We start from the raw sequence: 18,158 nt of genomic DNA, 5'->3' as shown, positions 1-18,158 counted from the left end.
GTAAGATTGCTTCCTATCTGAAATAATTCAGAATCCAACACCGTTAAAATATCTAAGAGTAATTTTGCTGTAAATATCTAAGACAAAAAAATTTCAATTCTGAATTTAGGAAGTCAGAATTTTTATGGCTTCACAAACCCATAAAGAATTTGGTCTAGGAATCAATTCTAGTCTAAAAGGATATTACTTGATTCCTGGCCCTTGGTTTATTTCAGTAATATATGTAAGAGCTTTAAGCTAGCTAGTCAGATATTTAGAGATTGAGAATTCATTTTAGAAGAGAATGTATTCCAATAAAATGAGAACTGCTTCTTCTTGCCTTCCATGCTTTAAAATTTCATGTTTTTTTAAGAGGCTATGAATGTTTAGTAGCACATTATTGATTCATTCAGCAAAAACTTACTGAGCGTCCTTTACATGCCCAGCATGTAGCATTAAGCATTGAAGATAGGTCTGTGCAGAAGGAACTGTTGCCTTGGTGGAGACTCACAATCTGGTGGAAGGGACTGATGAATAACCAACTGATTACATTACAGTTGTGGTCAGTACTGTAATGTGGAAGAACAGGTCCAGAAGCTTTGGGAACATTTAGGAGAGACAGTAAGATTTTTGGAAAGTGAAGAGCATGGGACCAGGTCATGGAGGAATCATGTGCCATCTTGAGGACTTTGTTCAGTAGACAATGGCTGCTGTTGAGTGTAGTTTGTATTTTTGAAAGCATTTAAATTTCTGTCTTCCCACTGGTAATAGTAATGCTGTATTAGGACAGATGAACTGCTGTAATAATCCCGACGTCTTACTGAGTTCAGACAATAGGACTTTGTCTGCTTTCATCACGTTTCAGTGTGGCAGGAAGGCAGATGTCTCCCAGGGACATCCTCAGACTTGCCATTCAAGGAGAGGAGCTAGAGGTGTAGATCCTGCCGGGGTTTTATGCCTAGGCCTAACAGGCACACACCACTTCTCCCCATTTCCTTGGGCAGAGCTCAGTCATTTGACCCCAGGCCAGTGGTAAGGAAGATAGGGAAATGTAGTCATTGTGTATGTCCAGGAAGATAACCAGAACAATTTGCTGAACATAAGCATTGTCTCTGACACAAATGGACAATTCAGGTGAATGAAAGAATGAGTGAATGAATGAATACAAAATTACTAACATCCATAATTCCATCATCCAGAGATAATCATTATAAGATTTGATATGTCTGCTTAAAACTTGTGTTATTTTACTACAATAGCAACACACTCTTGATACATTTGGAAAATAAATAAAAGCAAAAGGAAAATAGAAGTTGTATATTCTCTTTTTATTTTTCTTGTTATCATCTTGGTGTATACACTTGACTTCTGTGTCTTCACTGTTTTATAATCTTTTCCTCCACTTAACATATCATGCATACTTTCTTACGTCATTGAAAATTGTACATTTTTGCCATTAAAAATGCTAGGATGTGACCCTTTTAATAAGCTTTTATATACTTACCCATGATTATTTCCATCTGCACTTGCAATTATTTTTCCTTTTGTATTTGCTATTCAAAAAATTATCCAAGCAATAGATGCACATAGAAATCAAATAGTATTAAAGGGAATGTAAAACAAAATTCCTCTGGCCCTGATTTGGCTCTTTTAAACTGTTAATTCTGACACCATTATTTTTTTCCTTCTCATGCTTATAATACAATTTTTTAATATCACTTTATGTCTTCTTCACAATGTATACCTTTTATTTCCTTTTCTTGCCTTACTATATTAGCAAGGACTAACAGGATGGTGCTGAAAGGCAACATTCCTCTTCCCCTTGTACCTAATACTAGTGAGAAAGCTTTGTATTTCTCATCACTAAGTATGATGTTAGCTATAGGCTTTTGGTAGGTAATCTTTATCAACTTGAGAAAGTTCCCTTCTATTCCTAGTTTACCAAGAGTTTTTATTGTCATTGGGCGTTGGATTTTGTCAAATGCTCCTAGTCCATCTATTGATATGACAGTGGGATTTCTCTCTTTTGGTCTGTTGATGTGATGAATTACATTTTATTGTCAAATGTTGAGCCAGCCTTGAACACCTGGGATAAATCCCACCTGATTGTGTTATATATTTTTCTTATAAATTTTTTGTTTGATTTGTTAGTAATTTGGCGGGGGGGGATTTTTACATCTGTGATCATGGGAGATAGTGGTCTGCAGTTTTCCTGTCACATCTCTGGTTTTGGTATTAGGATAATGCTGGCCTCAGAGAATGAGTTAGGGCATACTCTGCTTCTGTCTTCTGGAGCAGATGTAGAGAATTACTGTTTCTTCCTTAAATGTTTGGTAGAATTCACTGTTGAATCCATCTGGGTCTGGTAATTTGTGTTTTCAGAAGGTCATTCCATTTAATAGATAGAGGCTTTGTCTTGCATTTGTTTAGGCCGATGTCTTTCAAAGAATTGGGCCATTTCATTTAGGTTATCAGACTTGTTGATAATGTTCCTTTATTATCCTTTTAATTTTGGGAGTCTTCTCTTTCATTTCTGATAATAATAATTTGTTTCCTCTTTTTTTCTTAGGCTAGGTATTTACTGATACAATCTTTTCAAAGAATCAGCTTTTGGTTTTGTTGCATTTTCTCTGTTGATTTCTTGTTTTAAATTTCACTGATCTCTGCTCTAATTCTTACTGTTTCTTTTCTTTTTACTTTGGATTTAATTTGCTCTTTTTTAGCTTCCTAAAGTGGAGAATCTTGCTTTTATATCTTTTCTAATATGTTTTCAGGGCATAAATTTTCCTCTAAGCACTCCTTTCACTGCATTACACAAATTTTGACAAGCTGTATTTCATTCAAAGTGTTTATGTACCACCTCTTTTTTATCTATTCATCTCTTAATGGACATTTAGGTTTTCCCATATTGTGTACATAAGGCTGTGATAAACGTGGGAGTGCAAATATCTCTTCAGATTAGTGATTTTGTTTTCTTTGGGTAAATTCCCAGAAGTGAAATTACTGGGTCATATGTTTTTTCTCTGTTTAAATTTTTGAGAAACCACCATACTGCTTTCCACACTGGCTGCACAGACTTGCAATCTTACTAGAAGTGTACAGGCTGTTCCCTTTTCTCTATATCCTTGTCAACACTTGTATTTCTTTTCTTGCTGGTATTAACCATTTTGATTCGTGTAAGGTGATACCACATTGTGATTTTGATTTGCATTTGCCTGATGACTAGTGATGTTGAGCATCTTTTCATGTGTCTTTTGGCCAATAACAGATGGAACTATTTATATAAGCTTCTCCAATAGATAGACAGTTCCCTAGGACAGCCTGAACCAAATACTTTAAAGAATGTGGACTTACAGAACTAGAAAAAGAAGCTGTGTGTTATATAGGCATCCCCAGAGTCATCATGCCCTGTGTGGTCTCAGGCAGAGAGGCATGGTCTGGAGCATAAAACCCTAGATCTTTTTTCTCAATGCTTTAAAGTCAAGTAGAAGTATCAGTGTTCATATTTGGAAATTAACTGATAATGACTAGACTTGACTTTAAGGCCAGAGTCAGTGATCTGGAGTTTGGGCAAAGGATTCAGTCTGAGAAGAGTGAGGTAGAAAATACCATTCTGGCAATAATCAGAGGATCCAATACTCATGTCTGGAACAATCATAGGGGTCTAGGTATATGCTTCATTTCCAGTCTGCCATATTTGAACAGTCAGCATGTAATACAACTGAGTTTCAATGTGTGTGTGTGTGTGCATTTATGTATACATTATGTGCAAATACATCCATTTTATATATATATATATATACATATATATATATATAAACACTTAGGTTACTTCCAGAACTTGGCTATTGTAAATAGTGTTGCAATAAACATAGGGGTGCATATATCTTTTTGAATCTGAGAACTTGTATATATATACACACCTGTGAACTGAATACATATGTAAACTCCATTAATAAATTCAGGCTACGTGGAATCAAATCTAGTCTCAAACACTGTAAAATAGGGATGCTGTAGTACTAAACTCAAGGATTTATCATAAGCTTTCAGTGTTATTGTACATAAAACCCTTAAAAGAGTACCTTTGTACAATTGTAACGTGACTGTTAATAAATTTTTTTATTAAGATTACTGATATACACACTTATGAAACAATGTGGTTACTATATTCACCCATATTATCAAGTCCTCCCCATACCCCACTGCAGTCACTGTCCATCAGTGTAGTAAAATGTCACAGATTCACCATTTGCCTTCTCTGTGCTACACTGTCTTCCCCGTAACCCCCCCCACACCATGTGTACTAAAATAATACCCCTCAATCCCCTTCTCCCTCCCTCACCACCAGCCCTCCAACACTCCTCCCCTTTTGTAACTTCTAGTCCCTTCTTAGAGTCTTAGTCTGCTGCTGTTTTGTTCCTTCAGTTTTGCTTCGTTGTTTTACTCCACAAATGAGGGAAATTATTTGGCACTTGTCTTTCTCTGCCTGGCTTATTTCACTAAGCATGATATCCTCCAGCAAGGGATAGGATTTGTTTCTTATGGCTGAATAGTATTCCATTGTGTATATGTACCACATCTTTATCCATTCATCTACTGATGGACAGACACTTAGGTTGCTTCCATATCTTGGCTATTGTAAATAGTGTTGCAATAAACATAAGGGTGCATATATCTTTTTGAATCTGAGAAGTTGTATTCTTTGGGTAAATTCCTAGGAGTGGAATTCCCCAGTCAAATGATATTTCTATTTTTAGTTTTTTGAGGAACCTCCATATTGCTTTCCACAATGGTTAAACTAGCTTATATTCCCACCAACACTGTAGGAGGGTTCCCCTTTCTCCGCATCATCACCAGCATTTGTTGTTCTTAGTCTTTTTGATGCTGGCCGTCCTAACTGGTGTGAGGTGATATCTCATTGTGGTTTTCATTTGCATTTCCCTGATATTAGTGATGTGGAGCATCTTTTCATGTGCCTTTTGGCCATCTGAATTTCTTTGGAGAATTGTCTCTTCATATGCTCTGCCAATTTTTTTTTTAATCTTTTTTTCTTTGATTTTGGTTTCATTAATGTACAATTCCATGAGCAACATTATGGTTACCTCCCTCCATTCTCAAGTCCCCACCACATACCACATTACAGTAACTGTCCATCAGCATAAGATGCTATAGAATCACTATTTGTCTTCTCTGTGTTGTACTGCCTTCCCTGTGCCCCACCCCACCTCCATTATGTGTGCTAATCGTAATGCCCCTTTTTCCCCCTTATCCCTCCCTTCCCACCCATCCTCCCCAGTCCCTTTCCGTTTGGTAACTGTTAGTCCATTCATGGGTTGTGAGTCTGCTGTTTTGTTCCTTCAGTTTTTTTTGTTCTTATACTCCACAGATGAGAAATCATTTGATGCACTTGTCTTTCTCTGCCTGGCTTATTTCACTGAGCATAATCCATCCATGTTGTTGCAAATGGTAGGATTTGTTTTCTTCTTATGGCTGAATAGTATTCCATTGTGTATATGTATCACCTCTTCTTTATCCATTCATCTACTGATGGACACTTAGGTTGCTTCCACTTCTTGGCTATTTTAAGTAGTGCTGCGATAAACATAGGGGTGCATATGTCTTTTCCAAACTGGGATGCTGCATACTTAGGGTAAATTCCCAGGCGTGGAATTCCTGGGTCAAATGATATTTCTATTTTGAGTGTTTTGATAAACCTCCATACTGTGTTCCACAATGGTTGAACTAATTTACATTCCCACCAGCAGTGTAGGAGGGTTCCCCTTTCTCTGCATCCTCACCAACATTTGTTGTTGTCTGTCTTTTGGATGGTGGCCATCCTAACTGATGTGAGGTGGTATCTTTTTGGGGTTTTAATTTGCATTTCTATTTCTCTGATAATTAGCAATGTGGAGCATCTTTTCATGTGCCTGTTGGCCATCTGAATTTCTTCTTTGGAGAAATGTCTGTTCAGATCATCTGCCCATTTCTTAAATCAGGTTATTTGGTTTTTGTGAATTGAGGCATGTGAGTTCTTTATATATATAGGATGTTAACCCCTTGTCAGATATGTCATTTAAAAATATACTCTCCCATACTGTATGATACCTTTTTTTGTTCTGTTGATGGTGTCAGTTGCCATACAGAAGCTCTTTAGTTTGATGTAGTCCCATGTGTTCATTTTTGGTTCCCTTGCTTGAGGAGATGCATTCAGGAAGAAGTTGCTCATGCTTATATTCAGGAGATTTTTGCCAATGTTATCTTTTAAGAGTTTTATGGTTTCATGACTTACATTCAGGTCTTTGATCCATTTCAAGTTTTCTTTTTTGTATGGAGTTAAACAGTAATCCAGTTTCATTCGCTTGCATGTAGCTGTCCAGTTTTGCCAAAACCAGTTGTTGAAGAGGCTGTCATTTCCCCATTGTATGTCCATAGCTCCTTTATCGTATTTTAATTGACCACGTATGCTTGGGTTTATATCTGGGCTCTCTAGTCTGATCAATTGGTCTATTGTTCTGTTTTTGTGCCAGTACCAAATTTACTTGATTACTCTGGCTTTGCAGTAGAGCTTGAAGTTGGGGAGCATAAGCCCCATAGCTTTATTCTTCCTTCTCAGGATTGCTTTGCCTGTTTGGGGTCTTTTGTGGTTCCATATGAATGTTAGAACTATTTGCACTAGTTCGTTGAAGAATGCTGTTGGTATTTTGATAGGGATTGCATTGAATCTGTAAATTGCTGTAGGCAGAATGGCCTACAATATTAATTCTTCCTATCCATGAGCATGGGATGTGTTTCCATTTACTGGTATCTTCCATTTCTCTCTTGAGTGTCTTTAGTTTTCAGAATATAGGTCTTTCACTTCTTGGTTAGGTTTATTCCTAGGTATTTTGTTCTTTTTGATGCAGTTATGAATGGAATTGTCCTGATTTGTCTGTGTGCTAGTTCATCGTTAGTGTATAAGAATGCAACAGATTTCTGTGTATCAATTTTGTGTCCTACAACTTTGCTGAATTCAGATATTAGATCTAGCAATTTTGGAGTGTATTCTTTATGTTTTTTTATGTACAATATCATGTCATCTGCAAACAGTGACAGTTTAAATTCTTTACCAATCTGGATGCCTTTTATTTCTTTGTGTTGTCTGATTGCCATGGTAAGGACCTACAGAACTATGTATGTTGAATAAAAGTGGGGAGAGTGGGCATCCTTGTCTTGTTTCCAATCTTAAAGGAAAGGCTTTCAGCCTCTCACTGTTAAATAAGATGTTGGCTGTGGATTTGTCATATATGGCCTTTATTATGTTGCAGTACTTGCCCTCTGTACCCATTTTGTTGAGAGTTTTTATCATGAATGGATGTTGAATTCTGTCGAATGCTTTTTCAGCATCTATGGAGATGATCATGTGGTTTTTGTCCTTCATTTTGTTGATCTGGTGAGTGATGTTGATGAATTTTTAAATGTACCATCCTTGTATCCCTGGAATAAATCCTACTTGATCATATGGATGATCTTTTTGATGTATTTTTGAATTCGGTTTGCTAATATTTTGTTGAGTATTTTTGCATCTATGTTCATCAGGGATATTGTCTGTAATTTTCTCTTTTTGTGGTGTCTTTGCCTGGTTTTGGTATTAGAGTGATGCTGGCCTCATAGAATGAGTTTGGTGTATTCTCACCTCTTCTACTTTTTGGAAAACTTTGAGGAGGATGGGTATTAGGTGTTCACTAAATGTTTGGTAAAATTCAGCAATGAAACCGTCTGTTCCAGGTGTTTTGTTCTTAGGCGGGTTTTTGACTACCAATTCAATTCCCTTCCTGGTAATTGGTCTGTACAGATTTTCTGTTTCTTTCTGGGTCAGCCTTGGAAGGTTGTATTTTTCTAGAAAGTCTTCCATTTCTTCTAGGTTATCCAGTTTGTTAGCATATAATATTCCATAGTATTCTCTCATAATTCTTTGTATTTCTGTGGTGTCCGTAGTGATTTTTTCTTTCTCATTTCTGATTCTGTTATGTGTGTAGACTTTTTTTTTTTCTTGAAAAGTCTGGCTAGGGGTTTATCTTTTGTTTATTTTCTCGAAGAAGGAGTTCTTTCATTGATTCTTTCTATTGTTTTATTCCCAATTTGATTTATTTCTGCTCTAGTCTATATTATGTCCCTCCTTCTGCTGACTTTGGGCCTCATTTGTCCTTCTTTTTCTACTTTCGTTAATTGTGAGTTTAGATTGTTCATATGGGATTTTTATTCTTTCCTGAGGCAGGCCTGTATTGCAATATACTTTTGTCTTAGCACAGCCTTCGCTGAGTCCCACAGATTTTGTGGTGTTGAGTTATTGTTGTCATTTGTCTCCATATATTGCTTAGTCTGTATTTTTATTTGGTTGGTTATTTAGTAGCATGTTGCTAAGCCTCCATGTGTTTGTGGGATTTTTGTTTTCTTTGTGTAATTTATTTCTAGTTTCATACCTTTGTGCTCTGAGAAGCTGGTTGGTACAATTTCAATCTTTTTCAATTTACTGAGGGTCTTTTTGTGGCCTAGTATATGATCTATTGTTGAAAATGTTCCATGTGCACTTGAGAAGAATGTATTCTGTTGCTTTTGGTTGTAGAGTTCCGTAGATGTCTGTTAGGTCCATCTGTTCTAATATGTTTTTCAGTGCCTGTGTCTCCTTACTTATTTTCTGTCTGGTTGATCTGTCCTTTGGAGTGAGTGGTGTGTTGAAGTCTCCTAGAATGAATGCATTGCATTCTATTTCTCATTTTAATCTGTTAGTATTTGTTTCACATATGTAGGTGATCCTGTGTTGGGTGCATATAGATATTTATAATGGTTATATCTTCTCGTTGGATTGACCCCTTTATCATTATGTAATGTCTTTCTTTGTCTCTTGTGGCTTTCTTTGTTTTGAAGTCTATTTTGTCTGATATATAAGTACTGCAACTCTTGCTTTTTTCTCCCTATTTGTTGCATGAAATATCGTTTTCCATCCCTTCACTTTCAGTCTGTGTATGTCTTTGGGTTTGAAGTGAGTTACTTGTAGGCAGCATATAGATGGGTCTTGTTTTTTGCATTCTGAATTGGTGGATTCAGTCCATTTATATTTATGGTGATTATCGATAGGTATGTACTTATTGCCATTGCAGGCTTTGAATTCGTGGTTACCAAAGGTTCAAGGTTAACTTCCTTACTATCTAAGAGTCTAACTTGACTCACTTAATATGCTATTACAAACACAGTCTAAAGTTTCTTTTTTTTTTTTCTCCTACTTTTTCTTCCTCCTTCATTCTTTATATATTAGGTATCATATTCTGTACTCTTTGTCTATCCCTTGATTGACTTTGGGGACAGTTAATTTAATTTTTCATTTACAAAATTAGCTGTTGTACTTTCTTTACTGTGGTTTTATTACCTCTGGTGACAGCTATTAAACCTTAGGAACCCTTCCGTCTATAGCAGTCCCTCCAAAATACACTGTAGAAATGGTTTGTGGGAGATAAATTCTCTCAGCTTTTGCTTATCTTGAAATTGTTTAATCCCTCCTTCAAATTTAAATGGTAATCTTGCTGGATAAAATAATCTTGGTTTGAGGACCTTCTGCTTCACTGCTTTAAATATATCTTGCCACTCCCTTCTGGCCTGTAAGGTTTCTGCTGTGAATTCTGATGATAGTCTGACGGGCTTTCTGTTATATGTGATCTTATTTCTCTCTCTGGCTGATTTTAATAATCTGTCTTTATCCTTGATATTTGCCATTTTAATTATTATGTCTTTGTATTGTTTTCCTTGGGTCCCTTGTGTTGGGAGATCTGTGCACCTCCATGGCCTGAGAGACTATCTCCTTCCCCAGACTGGGGTAGTTTTCAGCAATTACCTCCTCAGAGACACTTCCTATTCCTTTTTCTCTCTCTTCTTCTTATCCCCCTATAATATCAAATATTGTTCCGTTTGGATTGGTCCCACAGTTCTCTCAATATTCTTTCATTCTTAGAGATCCTTTTTTCTCTCTTTTTCTCACCTTCTTTGTATTTCCTCTTCTCTAATTTCTATTTCATTTATCATCATCTCCACCATATCTAATTTGCTTTTAAAACCCTCCGTTGTATTCGTTAATGCTAGGTTCTCCAACCAGAGTTTGTTCCTGAGTTTTTGAATATTTTTGTGTACCTCCATGAGCATGTTTATGATTTTTATTTTGAAGTCTCTTTCAGGAAGATTGATTAGATCAGTTTCATTTGGCTCTTTTTCTGGTGTTTGTAGGATTTTGCTTTGACCCAGGTTCTTTTGCCTTTTCATATTTGTATGTGGCGCCCTCTAGTGCTGAGAAGCTGTACTCTCTGGAGCTGCTCAGCCCCTGGAGTGATGTGAGGGGTCGCAGGGGAGTGGCGTTTTTCCCTGGAGGGAGGAAAGAGCTTTTTCCTTCTTTCTGGCTGCTATGCCCGTCTCCACTGCCAGAATCATTTGACAAAACACACAGGTGTAAGCCTCTATGCTTTGTGATTGTAGTTGCTGTAGGCGGGACTTCCTTCTGGCTGGCCTGATGCCAGGGCAGTGGCTGCAGGTTTGTGAGCCAGGGGCGGGGTGGTCGGGAGGAAGGCACAGTAGGCTGCGTAACACAGTGGGGGGCCTTGGAGCTGCATATCTAGCCAGGGGGATGGATTGCCTGAAGCTCCTGAATGTTTCCAATGTGCTGGGTAGAGTGTGCCCAGACAATTTTGTCTGTCTTTTCTCCTGAGTAGTAAGCTCTGTGCAATCCTTGCCTCTTTAGCAGCCCTCTCACTATTAGGATGTCTCTCATACTGCCTGCCTTTCTTTTGTCCTAAAGCAGCTGGATATGGATCTCTGTTTTCCACAAGTGGCTGGAATCTCCATCTCTTCAGGTATTCCACCTGTCTTAGCTTTCCATCCCCACTAATCACCAGAGCACCATGCAATGTAGGTTCATGCCCCCAGAGCAGATCTCCAGGTCTAGGTGTTCAGCAGTCCTAGACCTCCACTCCCTCCCCACTCGGTTTCTCTTCCTCCCGCCAGTGAGCTGGGGTGGGGGAGGGGCTTGGGTCCTGCTGGATCATGGCTTTTGTACGTTACCCTGTTCCCTGAGGTCTGTTCTTTTCTCCAGGTGTATGCAATCTGGCCCAGCCTTTTTTCCTGTTGCTCTTTCATGATTAGTTGTATTAATTATATTTTCATATTATATCTGGTTTTAGGAGGAGGCCTGTGTCTCATCTCTCATGCCACCATCTTTAATCCTTTACTCCCCTCCATCTATTTACTTTTAATCTATATTTGTCTTTATATTTAAAGTGTCTTGTAGGCATCGTGTAGTTAGATTGTGGTTTTTGATCCACTCTGACTATCTTTGTCTGTTAATTGGTGCACTTATACCATTGACATTCAAAATGATTATACAGTTGCAGGAATACCTATTTTTAGTAGTATTTTTTGTTGCCATTGTTCTTTGTTCATGTTTTTGTCTTTCACTCTTTGCCTTTTGTGGTTCTACTTTGAGCATTTTATAAGATTCCATTTTCTGTCCTCTTTTAGCATATCAGTTAATACTTTTTTTTAAAATGGCTGGCCGTTTGCAAAACCATTTACACTGAATTCAAGTCCACTTTCAAATAATACTATAACTGTTGTGTGCCACTCGGTTTCTTGGGTGAAATGAGAGAACAAAAAACACAGACAACACAGACAGACAGACAATGGCTGCAGCCCTGATGTGGCGCAGCACCTTTATTTTTATCCTGCCTTTCTTGGACCTCAGCCAAGTGCTATACTCATCTTTCCCTTCTCAGGGGGGGACAGGCCAGAGCACCTTGTTGATTTTCTTAAAGTCTGCCCGGTAAGCAGGGGCGGTGTATTCACACATCCTCAAGGTCTCCCTGTTTTCAGAGTGAGGCTTCTTGGCTCCTTTTCGAGGACACGATATGCTTCAGCGGGAAGATAACGTCCAAGGACGGCACCGGTTGTTCTCAAGCGGGCGCTTCCCAGTGCTGCATTCAGACGTGGGGGAAGGTGCTTTCCCATTCCGCATTCAGACATGTGAGAAGACAAAGGCCGTCCCCATCAATAACATATCATGGGTAGTGTCAGTATCTTAAAATAACAAAATAATTGTAATTTTTCCCTCATGTCCTTGTGTCATTGCTCATTCATTTTACTTATATATATATTTATAAACATACATAAGCATATACAGATATATATGTTATACATAAGCATACACAATTGAATACATTGTAGCTATTATTTTGAACAACTATTAGATCAATTCACAATAAGAAATTTATTCCTTCTTTGATGCTCTTCTTTTATTTTGATCAAAATATCTGATCTGTATTTTCCTTTTCTCTAAAGAACATCTTTTAACATTTCTTGCCAGCAGGTCTTCTGACATCAGATCCCCTCAAATTTTGTCTGAGGATTTTTCTCCTTCACTTTTGAAGGATAATTTTGCAGGGTACAGAAGTCTAGTTTGGTGAGGGTTTTTTTTCTTTCAACACTTTAAATTTCACTCCACTGCCTTATCTGCATGTTTTCTGAGAAGATGATGTAATTCTTATCTTTGTTCCTCTGTGTGAGGTGGGTTTTTCTTCTGGCTTTTTTACCTTTGATTTTCTGCAATTTGAAAATGATATTCCACCATTCAGTTTCTTGGCTCTTGTTTTTTTAATTTATCATGCTTGATGTCCTGAGATTCCTGAATCTATGGTTTGATGTCTGAGTTAATTTGGGGAAATTCTCAGACATCATGGTTTCAAGTATTTCTTCTGTTCCTTTCTTTCCCTTCTGGTACTCATTTCCATTATGAGTATGTTACACATTTTGTAAGTGTTCCAAGGTCTTTAGGTAATCTTTTCTGTCTTTTTTTCCAGTCTTTATTTTTCAGTTTTTGAGAATCCTATGATACGTCCTCTAGCTCAGAGGAATTTTTCCTCAACCATGTCCAGTCTTCTAATAAACCCACAAAGGTATCTTCACTAGTTACATTGTGTTTTATCACTGGTATTTCTTCTTATTTCTTTCTTAGGATTTATATCTCACTGTTTACATTGCCCATCTTTTCTTACATGCTGTCTATTTTATTTATTAGAGCCTTTAACATATTATTCATACTTTAAACATGTTCCCAATCTGATAATTACAATATCCCTGCCATATCTCGTTCTGATGCTTGCTCTCTTTAAATTGTGTTTTTTGCCTTTTAGTATACTGTGGAATTTCTTCTTCATAGCCAACCAGACATGATGTGCAGGTTAGACTCTGGTTAACTAGTTCCCCCTGAGTGGAGGGAGGCTTTGTTAAGAAGAACAGAGTGCTCTGGCAAATTTTCAAATGGTTCCTTTTTCCCCTTCCCTGCCAGAAGCAGCACAAGGGGACTTTTCTCTGATGTTTATCATTGGAACCTGGTCAAGTAGTCTTAATATGATTAGATTTACAGTCATGACTTAAACACTAAGAACAATTTAACCAATTTTAGTTTCCCATTGTTTTAGAATTGAAGGTCAAGCCAAATACATAACTTACCCCTTCAAATAAACTTCTGCAATTTGGACACCTTCTCATTTAAATTCCCTATAAGTAATAGCTTCCTATCCCCATTTTCCTTGTCCAGTAGGCATACCAGACTTAAGAAATTCTAAGCTAACCCTGATTTCCTTCCTCAAACTTTGCCCTCCCATGGTTTCTTCATCTCAACTCTTTTCAGCAGTTGCTCAGGCTAAAAATGTAGTCATCCTTGATTTTTCTCTTTTTCATAAACCTCGCATCTAATCCATCTGGAAATCTGGTACAGTCTACCTTCAAAATACAGATTATCGGGAATTTAGCTGCTTCTCACTCTGCTACTAATATACTAGTCAAAGCCACTACTATCTCTTGCTTGGATTAGTGCAATAGTTTCCTAATTGGACTTCCATCTTTTACCCCTAGAGACTATTCGAAACAGAGCATCTAGAGTGATCCTTTCTAAATCTGTCATACCAGTCTGCTCCTCCAATTCCCAGCATTTTCTTTCAGAATAAAAGCCAAAGTTTTTATACAGGTGTACAAAGCCATAAGTAATCTGGCCTCCCAGAATCTCTCCTTATATCATCTTGTGCTACTCGCCCTCATACCCCCTCCTCTGTAGTCACTGGCTGCCTCACTTTCCCTTGGAGGTACCAGGAGCAGTCCTCAGTGCCTCTGCACTTGCTGTTTCTGGGCCCAGAATTCCAGTTTTCCAGACCTCACATATGTGCCAAAGCTCACTGCTTGCTTTATTCATGTCTACCCAGTATCACTTCATTAGATAGGCCTTGCCTCATCAGCTCTTTTAAAGCAAGTCCCCCTCCACCCCCAACACTGGCAATGTCTAATTATACTTTTACTTAGCCTGACCTACGTCAGAACATGAAGACTGCTTCAAGTTCAAAGATGAGCAAAAATAATTGACTAGAACTTGGCTCAAAATTCCTAAAATGGCTAATAAGCAATAGAAAGAATAAGCAAATAAAGTGCCTGGGGACACTTTGCTATAGCCTCCCTTGTTTTCTCAAGGAGGCTCCTCTGGGATTTGGCGGTCTCCATAGCCCACTTAGAATGAGATATTCACCAGGGTAGAGAAGCATAGAACTGTGGGTTCTGCCTCACCTTTCTCCCCCACTTCTCCCAGGCACTCAACAACCAGAAACAACTTGTACTAACTGTTCTGCTGGCAGCAAGGCTGATCAATAAGGCCTTAGTGGCTTTGACAATAAGGAGCTTGTGGCTTTGACAATCTCCCCTTATCTATGCCTGCACTCCAGTAGGGTCTAATTGTTTTCCAGTGTGTCCTCTTAGGGGCCTTCCTGACTGTGATCAACTATAATGCCTTATTTTCTTCATGGTTCTTATTATCACCTGATACATTATATATACATATAATGTATGTTTATTGCCTGTCTCTCCAAGTAAAATCTTAAATTGCCTGAAAACAGAGACTTTACTCCTTTGTTTATATTGTATCCTCAGTACCTAGAATAGCACTTGGCACATAGTAAATACTTAATAAATATTTAGTGAATTAATTTCATTCAATGTATTCAACATGGTTCTTCTATGTATTATCCTCCGAAAAATTATCATCATTATATAAACCAGTGGCTGCTAATATCAAACTAAACCAGATCTCCGTTTGCTTTTTACTTTCCTTTCAGTTTCAGAATTTTATATAGGAGTTAGATTGGCCACAGAATGCAAGTTGCATACACCTAAGATTTGGTAGTAGTTTTATTGCCATGTTAAGAAAGTGAACTGGGCATTGTGTCTTCAGTGCAAGAAAGCCTATTTTCTTATTTTAGTATCTAAAGTTCAAATTATCTGTAATAATACAGATAATGCTGAATCACATTGGAGAATAAAAGATGGCAAAGTGTGTATTGAAATTCAGACTGATTCACAAATAAAAGACCTCTTGGACATTTGGAGTAAGGTCCTGCTTGTTCAAAAATCAATATATTTTGGGGTCTGGATGGTTGCAATTAGTACAGAGAGTCAAAAAATTTTTTAGTAGCTTTTTCTCACTGATTCCAATGAATAATCTTATCAAATATTTAGTATATCAGATACTCATTTCATATATGTAATCCTAATTGTGATCTATTTTAAAAAGTCAACTCTGTCTCTTATAGTAAAACATTTTCTTCCAGATGACCTAGAGAGTCCATCTCCCTGGTAGTCAGTAAGGACCACTCCGTGAGCACCCCATACGTGCTCTACAGCACTAAGATTACAGCACTAAGCTCCGCCCTAAGGAGTTCGCAATTTCTATCTGCCTGGGAAAATTGGTGGAAAGGAGAATAATTGACTCTCTTTCTAAGTCTCTAGTGGAAGAAAAGATGTTGATTAATAAAACTTATAAATTATTCCTTTTTGTAATATGAACACAACTAAAATTTGTCTTGTAGATTTTGATTTGATAGGATTATCATTTTGATAATAAGTGAGCTCAGTTTGAAGCCAAGGGTGGGGATTATGACTGGGAGGGTTGTGAATCTTGTTTGACTCATTCTTCCAAAAGACCGTGTTCAGGAAGATGGTTCCCATGACTCTTGCAAGAACAAGGACATCCCACACCGAATTCACAGTCACACACATAAGGTACTGTTAGGAAGAATTTAAACACAAGCGAAGTCACAGACACAGACTTTTCTAATAGACTCCTTCCTTAGGTAAAGAGAATTTAAACCAGAGCAAAAATCGCAGAGTTCAGACCAAATGAACCCTTAACAACAAAACAAAACACACAAACAAGAAAACTCCACAAAACCCCACAATGTATTTGGCAGAATTTTCCTTGTTCCAGCATTGATGACTACTGTTTACTTAAACCAATGACTACTGTTCACTTAAGACAAGGTGTGACCTATTGATCTGTTGTAAAGAATCAATCCTTAGCCAGAAATGGAAGGTCCCTTCTTCTGAAAGTCATACCTTACCCAGAAGCCGTGGGCTTCCTGGAATGAATGTTAAGAATCCCAGCTCTCTTGGCAATGACTTTGAAACATATTTTCAATATTACTGACCCACCCAGCCATTCCTAGATGTACAGATGGTATGATCACATGGTGTGCCTAGAACAGAGGTGCATAACCAGAAAAAGCAGAGAACACAGCAAGGAGAGCGCAGGAATGGCAGAGAAACTTCTGCCATTGACCACTACATTTTTGTATTTTAAAGATCACATACATCTTTGACTTTATATTATGGAAATTTTCCAACATAGACGCAAATGTAGAAAAAACAGTGTAATAAATTCTCATATGCTGTTTTCACCTATTTAGCTTCTCATTTTGTCTATTTTATTTTATTTTGCTTCATTTATTTCTGCTTAAGTATTTTAAAGCAACACTCAAACATCATTTGGCTCATTAACACTGCAGTATATACCTCTTCTTTTTTAAATAAAATCATAATACTGATATCCCCATCTTCAACAAAATTAACTAATTCTTTTTATCATCACATATGCATCTAAATCTGTGTTTAGGTTTCCTCAGTTGGCTTAAAAGGAACTTTTTATGTTTGGCTTGTTTGAATTGGGATTCAAGCAAGACCCACTTTTTACATTTCATGCTATATCTTGTAAATCTAATCTATAAGTTCATCTCATTTTGACTACCTCCTGCCACTTAGTGATTTAAAAGTTAGGTCAGGTGTCCTGTAGAATTTCCCAAATTTTAGAATTTTCTGATTCAGTTTCCATGGTGTCATTAAAAATTTTCCCATATCCTTTTTACTTTTTGTACATTGATAGATTTGGAGATGGAATTCAATTCAGGTTATTTACTTATTTAGGCAAAATACTTCATTGGCTATGTTGTAATCTTACTGTTGCATCACATTAATAGAAAGTGATGTTCAACTTTATTAACGGGTTATGCAGTTCATATAATTTTATTTAAAATGCCTAATTATGAATATGGTATATTCATTGTGGAAAAATTAAAACATACATGTAGCAATAAGGAAGAAAATAAAAGGCAAGTGTATCTACACAATCCAAAGACTGCTGCTTATGTATGGTTTTTGCCTTCCCAGGTTTTTTCTATTTTAGTTGATTAAACTTGGAACTTTTTCTTTCCTTTATTGGACTTATGCTCCCCTTTTAAATATTATCCAGTAAGTCCTTTGGTTACAAACATCCTGGGTGCCTATTATTTTTTGTGATGCTAAAAAGAAGGAAGGAAGGGAGAAAGCTACATAGCAGGTGCTTTTACATTATTTTTTATATATCTTCACAATGACCTTGTCAGAGAGGTATTATATTGTCATTTTATAAACGAGGAAGTTGAGACTCAGACCTCTTGGAGTCTTTAATTCTGAGTCCAAAGAGTCTTAAAGTATTTTGATTCCAAATCTAAAGTCCTAACATTCATTTCTTTCTTGAATTGTGGTACTGATATTCAAACAAGACCATTTTATCTAGTCAGTTAAGAATGTACTTGATGGGCATGAGAAAACTTAATATTGTTTCTTAAAATACTTGAGAGACTTTGATACTTACCAAGGCAAACTCATTTAGGCATATAAAAACCAAATACAGAAAATCTTCCATTTTTCAGAAATTAAAAACAATTAGAGATTGGACACAAAATCAACATGTAGAAATCTGTATTTCTATAATCAAATAATGAACTAGCAAAAGAGAAATTAGGAAAAATTGA

The sequence above is a fragment of the Manis pentadactyla genome, chromosome 17 (assembly GCF_030020395.1).
Source record: "Manis pentadactyla isolate mManPen7 chromosome 17, mManPen7.hap1, whole genome shotgun sequence".
NCBI lineage: Eukaryota > Metazoa > Chordata > Mammalia > Pholidota > Manidae > Manis > Manis pentadactyla.
Note: the sequence above shows the minus strand (reverse complement) of the source record.